Source organism: Ursus arctos, unplaced genomic scaffold (genome assembly GCF_023065955.2).
Source record: "Ursus arctos isolate Adak ecotype North America unplaced genomic scaffold, UrsArc2.0 scaffold_29, whole genome shotgun sequence".
NCBI lineage: Eukaryota > Metazoa > Chordata > Mammalia > Carnivora > Ursidae > Ursus > Ursus arctos.
This window is the reverse complement of record NW_026622974.1, coordinates 26,062,617-26,076,299: the sequence shown is the minus strand read 5'-3', so window position 1 is coordinate 26,076,299 and position 13,683 is coordinate 26,062,617. Positions and strand designations below refer to the sequence as shown.

The 13,683-nt window shown below is 35.5% G+C and overlaps 1 protein-coding gene across 1 annotated transcript in view; it reads right to left on the bottom strand.

Annotated features, from left to right (window-relative positions):
* RIMS1 (regulating synaptic membrane exocytosis 1) overlaps nucleotides 1-13,683 on the bottom strand; it is an 851,235-nt gene that overhangs the window by 637,378 nt on the left and 200,174 nt on the right. The window contains exon 7 of the mRNA XM_057303964.1: nucleotides 3,967-4,066. The gene's annotated coding sequence lies outside the window, so the exon portion shown is untranslated. The remainder of the gene's footprint in view (nucleotides 1-3,966; nucleotides 4,067-13,683) is intronic.

Genomic DNA, 13,683 nt, shown 5'->3' with positions numbered 1-13,683 from the left:
TATACAAAAGCTGACACGTGATTTTCAAGGTAGGTAGCGGGAGAGTACTATGCAATTTGCAAAGGCATATCTAATAATATAATATTATAATTGGGAAACAAATAATGTGAGCTTGAACTCAGTGCAAACTGCAAAAAATTAAGCTCTATAAAATCTTCCTAGTTGAGTGGGCCGATGGTTTTAAAGAGGCTGAGAAACATGGGTTAAACCATTTAGAAAGAAACTCTTTAGCTATAGTAAAGTTTGCTTATTCTTTGATCACATTGATCAACTCTGCTTATTTTGTTGCTATTGTTGTTTGCCTTTTTATTTTTTTATAGTTTACTCTTCCCTATTTTTTAAGATTTAAGTATAATTAACATAGTGTTATATTAGTTTCAGGTATACAATATAATGATTCAACAATTCTATATATTACTCAGTGCTCAGCACAGTAAGTGTACTCTTAATCCCCGTCACCTATTTCACCCATCCCCCCACCCAACTACCCTCCAGCAACCACCAGCTTGTCCTCTGTATTTAAGAGTCTGTTTTTTTGTCTCATTTTTCTGTTTGTTCATCTGTTTTGTTTCTTAAATTCACATACGAATGAAATCATATGGAATTTGTCTTTCTCTGTCTTATTTTACTTAGCATTATATCTTCTAGGTCCATCCATGTCATTGCAGATGGCAAGATCTCATTCTTTTTTATGGCTGAGAAATATTGCACTGTGTGTGTGTGTGTGTGTGTGTGTGTGTGTGTGTGTGTGTATACAAGTACCCCATCTTCATCTTCATTACCCATTCATCTATTGATGGACACTTGGGTTGCTTTCACATCTTGGCTATTGTAAATAATGCTGCAATAAACATAGGGGTTCATATATCTTTTTGAATTTGTGTTTTCATTTTCTTTAGGTAAATACCCAGTAGTGGAATTACTAGATCTTATGGCAATTCTATTTTTAATTTTTCAAGGAACCTCCAAACTGTTTTCCATAGTGGCTGTACAAGTTGGCATTCCCACCAACAATGTACAAGGGTTCCTTTTTCTCCACGTCCTCACCAACACTTGTTATTTTTTGTCTTTTTGATTCTAGCCATTCTGACAAGTGTGAGGTGATATCTCATTGTGGTTTTGATTTACATTTCCCTGATGATTAGTGATGTGGAACATCTTTTCATGTGTCTGTTGGCCATCTGCCTGTCTTCTTTGGGAAAATGTCTATTTGGATCCTCTGCCCATTTTTTAATCAGATTATTTGTAGGTTTTTTTGGTATAAGTTCTTTATATATTTTGGATACGAACCCGTAATCACATATATCATTTGCAAATATCTTCTCCCATTCTGTAGGTTGCCTTATTGTTTTGTTGATGGTTTCCTTTACTGTGCAAAAGCTTTTCATTCTGATACAGTCCTAATAGTTTATTTTTACTTTTGTTTCCATTGCCTGAGGAGATATATCTAGAAAAATATCTCTAAGCCAATGTTGAAGAGATTACTGCTTGTCTTCTTCTAGGAGTTTCGTGGTTTCAGGTCTCACATTTAGGTTCTTAATCTATTTTGAATTTGTTTTTGTGTATGGTGAAAGAAAGTTGTCCAGTCTCATTCTTTTGCATGTAGATCTCCCCCTTTTTCACCACCATTTGTTGCAGAGACTGTCTTTTCCCCATTGATATTCTTGTCTCTGTCGAAGATTAATTGACCAAACAAGCATGGGTTTATTTCTGGACTCTCTATTCTTTTCCATTGATCTATGTGTCTATTTTTGTGCCAGTACCATACTGTTTTGATTATAACAGCTTTGTAGTATAGCTTGAAATCTGGAATTGTGTTACTTCCAGCTTTGTTCTTTCTCAAGATTTGTTTGTTTGTTTTTTTTAACTCATAAATGTGGAATACTAGTACAAACAACCCATATATATTTATTTTAGTTTGTTAACATTTGAAAATTTATTCTGAAAATGAAAAATGTATGTATAAAACTCTTCATTCCTTCCTGCGTTAAGAAGTTAAAGTACTCTCCTAAAGAAAAGGACATTGTGAATTAGAAAAGTAAGTAGACTCTCCATGAATGTGTAAGAAACACCCTATTCTAGCCATTATCTTACTTGTGGAGTATATACCACATCTCATTTGTGTACCACTAAGTCTGTGGTAGACTATGCACTGAAAATCCAGACTTGCTCCTTGGAGTCCAGTCCTGTGGTTCAACCACTTCTATTTGACATTTATGTATAAAATAATACAGTGGCACCTATGTTTTTATTTATTTTTTATTTTATTTAAAGACTTCATTTATTTGAGAGAGAGACAGACAGAGCACGAGCAGGGAGGAGGGGGAGACGGAGAAGGAGAAAAAGGCTCCCCACTGATCAGGGAGCCTGACACAGGATTCAATCCCAGGACCCTGGTATCATGACCTGAGCCATAGGCAGAGGCTTAACTGACTGAGCCACCCATGTGCCCCAATAGTGGCACCGATGTTTTTAAATCACTTAAGCTAAATCTATGACAGGACATAAGAGTATTGCCCATGATAAAGCATTTTGAATTATATATATATGTTAATTTCAGGCTCAATTGATTTTTTTCATTAAACGAACCGTATTTTCTCTAATTTCATATAGGAGAAAAAATTTTTTTAAAGAACATATCTGAAGCCAACTAAACCATATTGTTTTCAAAGGTTTGTTTCATATGAAGATATATTTTAAGCAGATATTTGACTTTCATTGTTTAACTCCTCCGGAGGACATTAGCATTCACTCCCTGCACCTGGTATCACAGCAAATATCAGTTTACAAACTGAATCAGGGCTTTAGTTTATGTTATAAACTGCTGAATATGATCAATTTGGCATAGAGTACATGTTTCACATTATTTGAAGCAAATTCTTGTTTCAAAAACTTTAGCTTGTAACCTTGTCTATTGAAGCCCCATTTTTTAGATAACCAGCACAATTTTTATTTACCCTGGAGAAATAGGACGCTAAGAAGACCTTGCAGTAAAAGCTCAGTAAATACTTGAAGTCGAACTGATTCAAAAATATGAACTGATTCAAAATTAATTATTCGTTTTAGGAAAGTGGTAATCCAGAAGATTTTTACCTCTCTGAACCAAGGAAAATAAGAATCTAAGTATTAGATTACTCAACCCTTGCCTGATTCTTCGGTGTTTATTAACAGCCTAATATGTGCTCCTGAGCAGTACACATTCCCAAGGACTCCATAGTCTAGACCAAGAGAATTCAAGTAAACCAAATCACAGCTCAGCATGTTGTGTGCTGCTCAGTCAGGATGATCAGTCAGGGAGGGCTTCTGTGAGTAGGTGACTCTTAAGTTACTGTATTATGGAAAACAGAAGTGGAAGTGCAGGATGAATTCAGTGAGGGAGGGGGGAGGTTCCTATCGGGAGCAACAGCTTATACAGTGTCTTAGAGACACAGGCAAGGAAGGTTTGCTCAAGGAACTCCAAATAATTCATACAGAGAGGAAAAGATGGGATGGCGAAATAGAGGGGAGCAGTGAAAGGTAAGAATTCAATTTGCCACTTTAAGGAATTTGGAATTGATGCTTGATTGATAAAAATTGTTAAAGGTTTGTAAGTGGAGGGATGACATGATCTGATTGGCACAATCTGAGGAGGGCCCTAAATCGTGCCCAGTGTGGAACAGAATGAGAGAGGTGTTAAAGCTGCTGAGCCAACGAGGAAGCGGAGCAGTTTCGATCTTTGCTGTGAAGTACTAATAATAGGCTTTAAGTATAATGAACTCCTCTCATGTTAAAATCTCTAGTAACATTTAAATACCACGTCTCTTTCCCAGGGCTAACATTCAGCTGCCTTTCTCCATGGCCCAAACCCTGGCTCGCTGTGCTTCCCTCTCTATCTTGTTTACTCATACTGGGCAGGATGCACTGGCTGCTCTCACGAAGCTGCTGATGAAGATTGTGAGAAAGTGTTTCCTGGGAGGAAGAACCCACCTTATGGTGTGAGGCAGCCCTGAAGCAGATCTTGGTTCTGTCAGTTTTCATGCGGTGGCCTTGTGGAACTCCTAAAGTCTCTGAGCCGCACTTTCCTCACCTCAAAAATAAAAACCAAAATAACTCTCTAGCAAGGCTGTTAGAATTGAAGATCATTTATGCATGGCCTCTAGAAAAGAGTAAGCCCTCACTAAGCACTACACGTATTTATTATTAAAGAAGAAATGGCATGAGCAAATTTCACATTTTCTAGTTGCTCTTTCAAAGACAAACAGACATTGGCGGGAGCTCCCAGTAGAGGACTGGGGCCTGGAACTCTCCTGTCACTCTGATTCCAGGTTATTAATGCTTCCAGGCAGCTCAGCAGCTGAACTGCTCTAGAAACCTATGCAAAAGAGTCTTGTTCTTAACTATGTAATCAACGTGACAGGGCCACGGCGGAAATAAATGTGAACACCATGGCCAGGTGGCCTTGGGGATTGTGGAGTGCAATTAACCTCCTCACTCCATTCACAGAATGCTCCAAGAGAAAGGTAGTTGCCTTGTCACTGGCTGAGCTTGGGTCTGGATACTAATTCCAAACAGCATTTGTGCTCCCTAAGTGTGGTCCCGATCAGAGCCACTTCCAGAGAACAGAGAACACGAAATGGAGACTGTCTGAAGCACTGATTCTCCCAGCAAACCTTTCAGAAATATCAACGAATGCAACCAAGCAGAGTGGTTAGGAGAAGGGAAGCTGGCATTTCTCTCCTATTTTCATATGAATATAATGATACAGCCCACGCCATTTCTGAATGTAATGAGGATGTAATCCACAGTTTAAGCAGAAAAACCTGGTTAGAGAGCAAATAGGGAAATTTTATCTTGAGCAGTACAGCACAGGAGATCTGGGTGAAGGTATAAAACCAGAGAAGGAAGAATGTCTAAGTAACTGGCTTCCCATTCACATTCATTTAGTACTTTTTTTTTTTTTCCTTTCTGTCCCTAAAGGCAAGAAAATCGGAAAAATCTTCCCCTCTGTAGCTACAGCTGGCATTTTCGCAGGGATCATTAGGAAAACAGGTTCAGCTTTTCCAGCACTGGCTGTCATTTGTGCCAAAAGCAAATAGGAACAGAAATAGTAACACCGATATTGTTATTACTGTATCGGGAGTCAGCTAGCTCTTCTGTGTCTATAGCTTTTCTAAGTCAAGCCCGGTATCCCCATCATGCCTGACCTGTCCGCACCATTATGAATGGTGAAGGGGGGTAGGCGAGGAGATGCAAAACTGTCACTGAGTATGGGCAGCCAGCTTGACTTAGCAGCCTATGACTGTTTACGTCTTATATTGCAGGAAAAGCTTGAAAATTGAGCCCCTTTTAATGGGATTATTAGTTAGTAGAAAATTTCCAGGAAGCAATTGGCCATATTTATCAATTTAGCCATATTTACCAATAGCTTTTTTGAAAATGTCATATATTTGATACAGAACATAATTTCTAAGAATATACCCTAAGAAGAAATCATTTAAAATGCACACAAAGGCTTTGAAGTATGAAAGTGCTTATTATAGAGAGATTTTAATATAAAGAAAGTATTTTGAATAAACAGCAATCAACTGTTGATTATTGTCATTATCCATATTGAATATATTCAACTATTAAAGGAGTTTTATAGAACTTTAAGTAAAAGTACTTAATATTTAAATTTTATCCTTTTCTTACGTGAACTAAAGAGATCCACTCAATTAAGGTGAAATTTTCCCCCTTACTTGTCATACATATGCAGTGAAACTAGCATGGAATAAAAAAGCTATTAGGAATTGGGGTGACTTTTGGAAGAGAGATAAAATCAAAAGTCAGAATGATGACTGATGACACACAACACTAGAAAATCAGAATAAATGCCTGCTCCCTCCACTATGACAGAGTACTGTGAGGAGTATTAACCAATGCAATTTACCAAGAGGGGGGAAAGCAAGCAGAATCAATATTGTAAAGTAGGAAACACAATTATTATTATTTAAGAACGATATGATTTTACATTTGCAAATTACAGGAAATCATTCTAGAAAGTAACGAAGTAATAAGAGAATTTGGGAAATTGAAAAATAAAAAAATCATCAGAATATATAATTAAAAAATTAGAAAAGATAAATTATGTAAGAATAAATGTTTGAAGAAAGCACAGAAAGTGGATTCTGTGAGTGTGAATGGGTCCCGACCATACCAGAAGGGCGTGAACTGAGAAGCCAGTCAGACCTAAACTGAGAGTGAGGACAAAAAAACTAGAATAACCTAGCAATGTTTAGGAAATATGATTGATAGGACACTAGTGAGTGGAATGTGGCGATGAGGTACTCAGGTGACTTCTGGGTTTCTGAACTGCACAACTGCATAGATGGGACATCATTTGGGTGAAACAAAAAACACTGAAAAAGTAAGTAACTCAAAGAGCATGAATTCAAAACTCATCTTTTCTTCTTGAAACTATTTCTCTAACGTGAGTTTTTTTTTTTTAAGACTTTTTATTTATCCATTTGAGAGAGAGAGAGAGAGAGAGCATGCTCCAGAGAGAGCATGAGCAGGGGGAAGGGGCAGAGGGAGAGGGAGAAGCAGGCTCCCTGTTGAGTAAGGAGCCCGATGCAATGCGGAGCTTGATCCCAGCACCCTGGGATCATGACCTGAGCCAAAGGCAGATGCTTAACTGACTGAGTCACCCAGAAGCCCTATCTAACATAAGTTTTAATTGTCTATTTGAAACTCAGAAAACTGGGGAATGATTTTTTAATTCTCTTTTTCCCATTACTCTCTTAAGACATGGGCTAGCATTGTCTGAAGGGGGATTGTTAAAGGACAATAAAAGAATTACTATGAATTACAAATGCACTTTAAAGTGCATGAAAATATTATGTCAAATATAAAGCTTTTATTTGGAGAAATTATAAGCAGTAATCCAACCATGCCCTCCTCTGGAGAAGGACACTGAGAACTGGTGAGGAAAACAAATTTCAGTTTTCCTTAAGTATGATTTGAAGGTTATCTATGATTTTGTATTTCTGATATAGTAAAAAGAGAAAAAGAAAGATTAAAAAAGTCATCTGGGAAAAAATAGAGATGTTGTTATTGTTTCAAATAAAAGGAAGAGGAGGAGGAAATGTCAAACAGTAATCAATTGCTGGTCAGAGGTGAAGCAAGGTAAAGTCCAGAAAGTGCCCGCTGCCTCTAGAAACATGGAGGTCGTCAGTGACCTCATGGAGGTCAGAGTCAGGGTTGTATGGAGAGCACCAGGCAGCCACAGCTTGCCCAGTGTGACGTGATGAAGGGGAGCTTGAAGCGTTTTGACAAATTGTCTGGCAGGTAAAGTAAGCGATAGGTGGTAGCTAAAGAATAACATGAAGTCTAGAAATTTGCTGTGGTTGTCTATTTTGAATGAGAAAGCTATCGAGACATTACATAATACAATGAAAAGAAAATTATTCAATAATTAAAAAAATAATGTAATGAAATATACCAAAACAAGAAGTATTTTTTATGCCTGCAAGTTGGGATCTAGAGCAATTTTAAAACCTTAAATAAAACAATAGGAATTTTAAAAATTTACTCTAGTGAACAAAGATTTATTTTGTATTCAGAAAAATAAGGACAGTGAACTTCATTTTATAAAAGAAACAAAAGAACTCTGGTCACCAGAGTGCAATTCTCTGGCATGAGCGGAGATGCTAGAATCTAACTCATTTGCACAGCACCTTGTCCTGATTGCTCCTTCTGCTCAGGAACATGATTGCTGTAAGAATTTCATACTGCATGAAGCAACAAAACTAAAAAGCTGCAAACTAATGTTTAAATGGAAGATAAATATTAAAAGATAATGAGGATTTCCAGTTCTAGATAAGATGGAGTAGACATTCCACCCTATTCTTCTCTGCCTCTTACAACTAAAAACCCTGGACGAAATACATGAAATAAATATCGGAAGATTCTAAAAAGTGAAAAAAGAAGGGAGCATTTGTAAGGACCTTGAGATTCAAGGAATGACCTGGCAAATTTTGGGTTTTTTTCTGCCTCTTCTGTATCCCATCCTGGGCACTGGGGAATTTCACAGGCTGGAAAGAACAGCAAGTACAGGCAAAAGCCATGAGCAAACAAACACAACAAAATAAAAAGTCTGGCCTCTTTAGCCAAAGGACCTGGGAGGGAGTGGCCACGTAGGGCATAACCTTTTGGACAACACCAGACACACCCCAGAAAAAATTGTGCCTTCCTTAGCCTGTCATTTGTGGCAGCTGACATCAGGGCTATGTGAGCAGAGATCAGAGTACCACCATAACCCAGCAGTAATGACATGGCTCCCCCTCGTGGAGGGTAGGTGTCTGCAGAGACTGTGTGCTTGCACATGCAGGGTCTAGCCTGGTATGACTGATCAACATAATCTAAATATAATAAAAGATAACATCTTACAAGAAGGACCAGGAAAATCTCAAGTTGAATGAGAGGACACATACAACAGACACAATGCCAAGATGGCATAGATATTGGAATTATTTGACCAGAACTTTAAAGCAGTTATCATTAAAAAAAAAAAAAAAAAGTTTCAATGAATAATTATGATCACTCTTGGAAAAAAATGAAAAAGAAATAGAAACTTTCAGCCAAGAAATAGAAGATACAAAGAAAAACCAAATGGCAGTGCCAGGGTGGCTCAGTCAGTTAAGTGTCTGCCTTTGGCTCAGGTCATGATCCCAGGGTCCTGGGATTGAGCCCACATTGGGCTCCATGCTCAGTGGGGAGTCTGCTTCTTCCTCTGCCTGTTTCTCCACCCCCACCCCATTTGTGGTCTCTCTCTCTCTCAAATAAATAAAATCTTAAAAAAGTAAAAAATAAACTAATAAATTAAAATGAGAGTAAAGATTACTTTAAAAAAAAAAAGAACAACCAAATGGAAATTTTAAAACTGAAAATATAAAGAAAAGAAATATATAATAAAGATTTTCACTTCCAATTTGGTAGAATAGCTGGGGATGACCAAAAATCCCACCCAGAACAATTAGAAAAGTTAGACAAAAACACAAAAACATCTATTGGAAGGCATCAGTGAGATACCAAAGGAGATAGAACCTGACAAACTAGAGTTCCAGAGAGGAGAGAAACATATTGAGGTAAACATGTTCTGTAGCACTTTTCCACTGGAGACATTTGCTGATTTTTTTAAATTGAAAACAGGAAAGTAGAAAGAGATTTCCAACATAGGAACCTAAGGCGAGCTGTTGGCAGTTTCCCAGGCTGGGGAGGCAAAACTTGGAGTTCAGGGCTATCAAGGCAAGCAGGACTTGAAGGCGAAATTATTCCACAGAGAAACAAAACACATGAAGGGAGTCGTGCCTAGGAGTCTGGAAAGATGAGCAGAGCTCTTGCAAAAATCATAAAACTAGAGAGACAAAAATTGGGAGTTTAGAGCCCACCAAAGAAGAGGGGAGTCTCCTGATAAACAGCCAAAATTTCCAGGTGGGACTCAGGAAAGTATCATAGGAGTAAGAAGAAATTCGAGTAGATCTCACAAAACTGCATCAACTCCAGTTCAGGTTCCTGCATTCTAACTGCCTATGAGATAGTAAAGTAAATCCTCTCCGGAAGAATTAAATAGTAGTCAAAGCCCTCATATTTTTCATCCATATTATTCAACTTTCAATCAAATGCTTTTAGGAATGCCAAGAGACAAGACAAAATGAAAAAAGCCAAGATAAAAGAAAGGCAATAATAATAGATGCACAGGTGATCAAGATATTGAAGTTATTAGAGAAGGACTTAGAGTAAGTGTAATTAAAATGCTCAGAAAAATAGATGAAAAGATGGAGAATTTACCCTAACATTGGCATCTATTACAAAATCGAATAAAATCTATAAAAAAATTTTAAAAATTAATCAGATGCAATAGCTGATTTTTTAGAAACAAATAGATTTAATGATGGATTACATACAGCAGAAGAGAGGAATAACAAATCATTAGATAGGTCAATAGAAAGCCTCCAGATTAAAGCAAAGTAAAAAATATGGAACTTATAAAAAACAGCATGAAAAACATGTGAGACACATAGTTTTAGTGGGTGAACAACTGAAGTCCCAGAAGGAGAGTAGACAGAGAATAGTGGTGGAAGCAATATATAAAGATACAGTGATCAAAAAATTTTCAAAATGAGAAAAAAATCAAAATGATGAAACATATCAAACTGCAGATTCAAGAATCTCTACACATTCCAAGATGGATGGATGGATAGATGGATGGATAGGTAGATAGATCAGTCACAATATGTGCACTATAATTAAACTTCTGAAAATCAAAGAAAAAAAAAATCTTTAAAGTAGCCAAAGAGAAATGGCATATTATCTTCAAATGAGCAACAATAATACTGAAAGCTAACTTCTCAACAGACATGATATCAGCCAGAATAAAATAGAATTATATCTTCAAAGGGATTAAAGAAAATAACTGATTGTTTTAAATTCTACATGCTGCAAAAAAACATTCTCAAAAAATAAAAACAAAACTGAAAAATAACTAAGAAAACTCTCTGCAATAGAAATCCTCTAAAATAAAGATGAAAGCAAGCTCTTTATGCAAAAGAAAAATGTGCCCAAATGAAAGCTTGGTTCAATGTAGAAGGGAGCTAAAAGCAATGGAAATGTTAAATATGTGAGTAAATCTAAATCAATGTATTGTCTATATAGCAATGTTATTAAGATCTGTGTGATTTAAATTATATTTACAATGAAAATGCATTACAAACAGCCCAAAGGGTTTAAGAGAATTAAGAGAGTTGAAATGATCTAAGATTTTTGCGTTGTGTAGAAAGCTATAAAATACCAATTTTCATTATACTCTGATAATTTCATAGTCTCTAAGTAACTATTAAAAGAAAATATAAGAATGTATAACTAACAAGGTAATAAAGTAGAAAAAATGAATAATACAAAATATTTGACTCAAAGAAGAATAAGAAGATGGAGGAGAAAGAGAAGAATGAGAACAGGAAGAAAAAGAAAGGAAAAGAAATAGAACTGGTGTTGGAAAACAAATAGTAAGATAGTAAATATGAACTCAAATATAACTGTGATTACATTTAAATTAAGGAGCTAAATATTCTAAATAAAATACAAAGTGTGCCAACCTAAATTTTTTAATGAGCATAATAGTAATCAAATTTTGAAGGAAAAAATGCAAACCCTAAGCAAAAGAAAACTGGCATATCTATATTAATTTCAGACAAAGTAAGCTTTAAGGCAAGAATCTTTAGTAAATATAAAGAAATATATCTCATGGTGGTAAAATATTCAATCTATAAGGAAGATATGATAATTATAAATTTGTATGCATATTATAATCTAGCCTCAATATAAATAGTGGAGAAATGACTGAATTCTAAAAGAGAAAAAAATAGACAAAATTATAGTTGGAAGATTCAATACGTCTCTCTTGGTAACTGATAAAACGAGCAGATATAAAAATGTAAAGCCACAGAAAACTTGAACTAGAAAATTAGGAAATTTGTCTTCAGATAATCAGAACGCTGCTCTCAATATTTGCACTTTTCTCTAACATGCATAGTATATTGACTCCCAACCTGACTGTACGTTTGATCCACAGAACAAATTTCAAAGACAATGTCAAAGAATTGCCATCATGAAGAGTATGCTTGTGCTTGCCATTTTTTCCAAAATTATATCTGAGGTCCTGGTCAGTCCACTAAGGTTTGGAAAAAAATGTAAACCCCAAGAAAAACCCTTTATTATTTAAGGGACAATTTTACAGACACAGAAAATTCAAAAGAATTTTGACTATTATAATTATTATATTATAATCTATTATAATCACTAAGTGAATTTAGCAACACAGCTAGAAACAAAGCCATTTGTTCCTGTATACAGCAGCAACATTTCAAAAATGAAAATAACAAGATAATGTGAAAATACAAAATTAAGTGACAAAAAGAAGGAAGAGATGAAAGTACAATTCTTTAATTAGATATCGAGAAAAATGGGTAAAATGTAATCTGAAAACAAACGTATCATACACAGAGAAAATGAAGATATAAAATTGCCTTTAACAAAATAGATATATTATCAGTGAAAAAGGAAAAGTTAAATAATAGCAAAACAGTTAGGTTCTGATAAGGACGAACACCATTTTCTTGCCTTTTATATATTTTTAAATATTATTTTTGCTTCTACTGTCTTCTTATTTAAGTTTTACTTTATAGTGCATTTTATTTTATAGTGTGTTATTCTTCTTCCAACTCTTTCTTTACTTAGTTTTAGTCTTTTAAATTCTCAATTTAAATTTTTTCTAAAATGTTTTAAAGTTTTCTGCTTTGTCTTAAAATTTATGCATTTTATCACATATCCCATATGTATTTTTATTATACAGTATTATGCAATAACATTTATTCTATAAATTAATAAATCTGTAATTTAATTAATGCTTAACTTCCTTCTCCTAAAGTAAAATTGATGCTGTGCTAAATTTTCCCCTGAAACCTTGAAAACTGAGGAGGAATGTGTACCTCACTTCATAGAGCCTAGCCTGACAGTACTCTCATTTTGAAAGCTGGTTGGAAAATGTGAAAGCCAAAGGAGGATGGAATTTGGTAAGACAAGTCTGATGACCATTTAACCTGAGGAGCCCTTTACATAACTACTTGTTCCAGAAAAGGGATGTGCCTGCAGGCAATTCCTGGGTCAATAAAGAATACCAAGTGCCAAAGGTGAGGGTGTTGCTGGGGACAGGTTGATATTGTTTTATCAAATATGGTTATGGACTTCTTGAGGATAAAGACTCCAAGCTTTCACCTTCTTTAGCACTGGTCATCCCATGCATCTTCTTACTCCTTCACTTGTTGTCTCTTTGACTAAGTCCCATAAACTCATCTATTCTTTCAACATAGATATTTACTCTCTGTCTCTGGCTCTCCACATTTTTCCATAATATCTTGCCTCCATGCTGTTAATGCTGTTGTCCTGGTGTCTGAATTATCAGGAGGCTTGAACTACTGCAAATTTTAATCCCCAAGGAGATATGTGCATGACACTCACTGATTATATGATTAGGTGAGTCAAATGAGAGACAAATGGATACCAGGGAAGGCAACTGGGTGAACCAAAGTACTCCAAAATATAATAAGGTAAAATGATCTCATTCTTTATTTAAGGAATGAGGAAAGTGGAAATCATTCAATGAGATTATGAGAGGTACCACATATTTAATTTAGATGGATGCTATCTATTTGTTCATCCAACCCATTTCCTTATTTACCCTCTGTGTAAGTATATGAAGAAGTACAAATACATCATTATTGACCTCCTGCATACAACTGGAATAAATTATTAGTAAAACATATGAAAATTTAAAAAATGCATTTGTGATTATAAAAAGTTTTTATTTCTTACTTTATATTTTCTTATAAGATCACTAAAAGTCACTTAGGAAGACACTTCTGTGTTTTATAAGCCTTTCCCTGGAGTCATTGTACTGTGGTCTAATTTTTTTTTTTTTTTGATACAGGAAATGAAGTTTCCATTGTAAAAGCAAGCTTGATGTTCTACAACCCAAAGGCCATGACAGAGTGTTCTAGAAAGTATATCATTTCCCTTTTTTTAAGCAGTTAATCAATTTCCTCTATCTTACCAATATCATGCAAATATAATGTTGGTTAAAGAACATACACTGAGAAGAACAAAATTTCG